This window comes from Pteropus vampyrus, unplaced genomic scaffold, assembly GCF_000151845.1.
Source record: "Pteropus vampyrus isolate Shadow unplaced genomic scaffold, Pvam_2.0 Scaffold388, whole genome shotgun sequence".
Lineage (NCBI taxonomy): Eukaryota > Metazoa > Chordata > Mammalia > Chiroptera > Pteropodidae > Pteropus > Pteropus vampyrus.
The window spans coordinates 1,395,008-1,399,452 of NW_011889169.1; positions in this window are offsets into that span (position 1 = coordinate 1,395,008).

Consider the following 4,445-nt stretch of genomic DNA (forward strand, 5'->3'; position numbering starts at 1 on the left):
AGTCTTTGATCCATTTTGAGTTAATTTTTGTGTATGGTATAAAAAAAAGTGTCTACCTTTATTCTTTCCTATGTAGAAAACCAGTTTTCTCAGCAACATTTGTCGAAAAGACTGTTTCTTTTCCTCATTGAATGGTTTTGGCACCTTTGTCAAAAATCATTTGACCATATATGTGAGGCTATACTTTTTTAACATACAGAATGCAAGTATAACTTCTAATGTCCTTATCTGCTCATTTTAACATCTGTTCAGTTGTGGGCTGGAGTTTGATTGCTTATTTTTCTCATTGTGGATTTGTTGCCTGCCACTTTATAGGCCTGACAGTCTTTGATTGGATGCCAGATATTGTAAGTTTTACCTTGCTAGGTGCTGGATATTTTTTAATCCTGTAGATCCTCTTGAGTTTTGTTCTGGAACAGTTAAGTTACTAGAAACAGTTTAATTTGGGGGGAGGGGTCTTGCTTATAAGATTTTTTTAAAGGCAATTCCATAAGCAGTACTTATTCTAGGGCTAATTATTGACCACTCCTGAGGCAAGACTTTTCTAAGTATTCTCCCCAATACCTCATGATACTCTCCCCAGTGCCTTGGCTGGTTGGAATAGACATTATTCCCTTTAATACTTCCTGATGAATCTTTATGTAGCCTCAGGTAGTTTCCCCAAATGCTTGTGCTGATCAGTTTTCTGATGAATACTCAAAGGGACCATGTGCAGATCTCTCTCTCTCTCTCGTATTCTGCCCTAGAAACTTATTACCTTGGTCTACCCAGGCTCTCAGCACTGTCTCCTCAACTCAGAGAGTGTGCTGGGCTCCACTTCAATCCCTCCTTGTGCTGCAGCCTGAAAACTCAAGGCAGTAAGCTAGAGCAGTCATAGGGCTTACCTTGCTTGTTTTCCATCTGTCTGGGATCACCATCCTTTATTGGTCAATGCTCATGGCCTTGAAAACCACTGTTTCATGTATTTGATCTGGTTTTTCTGGTTGTTTCTAGTGGGACGATAAATTTAATCCCTGTTATTTCATATTGGCTAAAAGCAGAAGTCTACCACTGCCTTTTTTACTTGAAAGATGACAGGGTCTCTGCGAGGGACTATATGAGTTCTATTAAGTGAAAAGGTTACTCACACAGTAGGTGCTTAATCAGTTAGTCTCTCCTCACCCACCAAAGGTGAATCTAAAGGGCCTGACTCCTAGGAATCTTAGCTTGGCGGTGACTTGGCTGGACTCAAGGAACTCTCTAGGACTAGAAATCTGGCAATCGGACCTGGGCTAGCCCATAAGTCAACACCCTCTAACCCTGAGGGTGGGCCATCGTAGCATGACGGTCCCATCTGCCGGGCGGGGGGGTGGTCCCATAAAAGTGCTGAATTATGACTGTGAGCTCCCAGAGATGATGGTCTTAGGTATCCCACTGGACATTATGGGCAAACATCCTTTTTACCCCTGATGTTTGGTCCAAGCAAGTCATGGTACCCTGCTTCCCCTTACTAATAACTGATTCAAGAGCAGACATGTTACCAAGTTCTGGCCAATTAGATGCAGGACCTGGAAAGTCTTAAATGGCTTCTAGGAAACATTTCCTCCATTTTTAGGGTATCATGGGAAGACACAATCAGCCTTCGCTGAAGTCGCCATATCCCAAAGTGAAGCTTGGAGCTACTGCCACTATCTTGGCACCAACCTGAGGGTGGAACCAACAGGAAGAATGGCAGATCAGAGAAAGGCCAAGTCCTAGAAGACGTCATTGAGTTGCTGAATCAAGTAACCCCAAAGCCAGTCTCATCTCTGGATGTTCACGTAAAGAAAAAAAAATCTCTTGTTTAAGTCAGAGTTGGAATTTCTGTTAGATGCAACAAAAAGTACTCTCACTGAGTCAGCCACCTAGAGAGCTGGAGGTCAATGTGGAGGGAAAGGCACCTTAAAGGGACTTTTTCCTCCTGTAAGGAATTCCAAGTTCTTTGAATGAGAAATGGGCTGAGAGCTGTGAAAAGACATGTCCAAGGCCACAAAGTGGGGAATCAGGGAACATGCATGCCTATCAGGCTTCCATCCGGTACCTGTTCCACCACAGCTCTATGGCTTTGAGATCCTGAGTCAATTCTGATGCAGAGGCATGTGGGCTAGGGGCTTCAAAGTTCACCGACCTAAGTCACCATTTAGGTCTGCTGAACAAGGGCAAGCAGATACCAGAGGTTTCCTTGAATTTTTGTTCTGAAATCATATCCCTGGAAGAAAATATAAAAATTCCCCCAAGCTGTAATCAGGGCAGTTACAGGTAGTAACTAATTGCTATAGTTTCTGAACAGATTTTTATGATTGAAAAGCACATGTCCAAAAGTTCCTTTCCAGGCCAACAGAACAGAGCAGACCTCTTAGAGCAGAAGTGAGCAAAACCCTGGTTTCAGAGGCTCGTTTTTGCTCTCCATACTAGAGCAGGAGGCCTCTCCTCACCCTGACCTCCTTCATCCACCCTGGGAGCATGTGTAAGCCAGGCGGCCATCTCAGTAGAAGGTGCTAGGAATGGGCCCAGAGATATCACCTGAACTCCAGAGGCTGCCTGGAAAAGGGCTGCTGTGGGCTATACAGAGTTCCTCCCTAGAGACAGTCTTCTCTTTGCTCACCTGAAGGACCCTCCTGAACCTCAAGGACATGAAGCATTCATAATATTCATTCCGAAGTTTCTGAGCCCCACTACCGTGCCCAGCCCCAGCACTATTCTAGGTGAGGGACGTTCAGCAATGAATGAAACAAAGTTCCCATGAGTGTAGAGAAAAAGGCAGATAAATAAATAAATATACAATATAATGTCAGATGGTCGTAAGTGTTCTTAAAAGTCCAAATCAGGGGAAGGAGAGTGACAGGGTGTTCTTTAGAAAGGGTGGTCAGGCTTCCCTGAAGAGGTGAAATTTTAACAGATGAGCTGAGAAACCTTAATGAATTGAGGAGCCAGCCATGCAAATACCTGGAGAAGAAAGTTCCAGGTGGAAAGAAGAGCAAGCACGGTCTTGAGCCAGGATTAAAAACTAGCAGAAAGCCGGTGTCACTGGAAGGTGATCTGGAGAAGGAGAGGCGTAGGAGATAAAGTTGGAGAGGTAACAAGATGTCAGATCATGAGAGTCTTACTGGCCATGAGAATCACATTGTCTTTTCCTCTTGCATGTGATCGGAGCCATTGGAGGGTTTGAAGCAGAGAAGGATCTGGCCCAACTCAGGTTTAGAGAGCCACTCTGGCTGCTGTATCTGTGTAAGCCTCTGGCACATAATAGATGCTCACTAAATGTCAGCAGTTCTTATCACTGTTTTCAGCTTCATCATTGGACTTGAGCTCACTGAAGGCAGAGACCTGAATAAAGTCACCTCATGCCCCCAGTCCCCCATACAGAGTGGGTGCTAAGATGTGCGGATAAACAAATGAGCGACTCAGGATCTGAGTGAGTGAGCAAGCAGGAGTGGGTTCTGAGGATGAGACTCATGCTTCAGAAGGGTGGCTGGGATACACCTTTGCTAAGGTCAGTCACACTGTGAAGGAAATGTGCCACTAGTCATGCAGAAAGATCAGGGAAGCACCTGTTTTAGTAAGTACCATTGTCCTGGGCCTAAGGACATGCAGGATGCAGCTGGGCCCAAATTTGGGCTGCAGGAGCCAAAGCACACCTGCCAACCACTACGTGCAGGGCAGGCAAACTACATGGGGCACCAGCTTCCAGGATTACCAGGATGCTTTGAGGCTTACCCCGATTTCCCTGGGAGCATCAGGGACAGATGTTTAGCACAAATTCAGAGGATGCAGCCCACCCAGGCACTGGTGTCCAAAATTCAGGTTCTAGGCTGTACTTGGGAGGTGGCAGAGATTTCTATGAGCTAGGGCAGTCATGGAGGGCTTCTGGGAAGAGCTGTAGCCTGGATAGATAGGATTAGATTCAAACTGAAGATACTAGAGAGCTGGAATTGCAGATAGTACCTTACCCTTGCCTTCAGCTGTCTTGTGAGCACTCCCACCTCTGAACCACATCTGATCCTCCTCCACACTGTCCAGGGGATAATGCCTTACATTTGCATTCAGAGTTCCTATTTCCAGGAAATGGCCTTAACCTACCCACCCAGGTGTGCCTCTCCCAAGCAGCCACATCAAGGGCACATGCTGTGCCTTGAACGCATCATGCATTTTCTATTCCATTGCCCTTGGTCATGCTGTCAGGAATTCCCTCCTTCGGCCTCACTTTCTAAAATACTGCCTATTCTTCAAAGCCCAGCTCCAGCGTCCTGACTTCAGAGAATTCTCCATCTTCTGACTCAACATCACATGTAGTTGGGATGAACTATATGCCACGCTGGACTTAATTGAGTTCTGTCTCTTCGGGGGGACAGTTATGTGCCAGTTAGGCCTCTTGTCCTCGTGTAATTATTAGTAGTGCCCCTTGCACTCCCAGATGTATTCCAGCT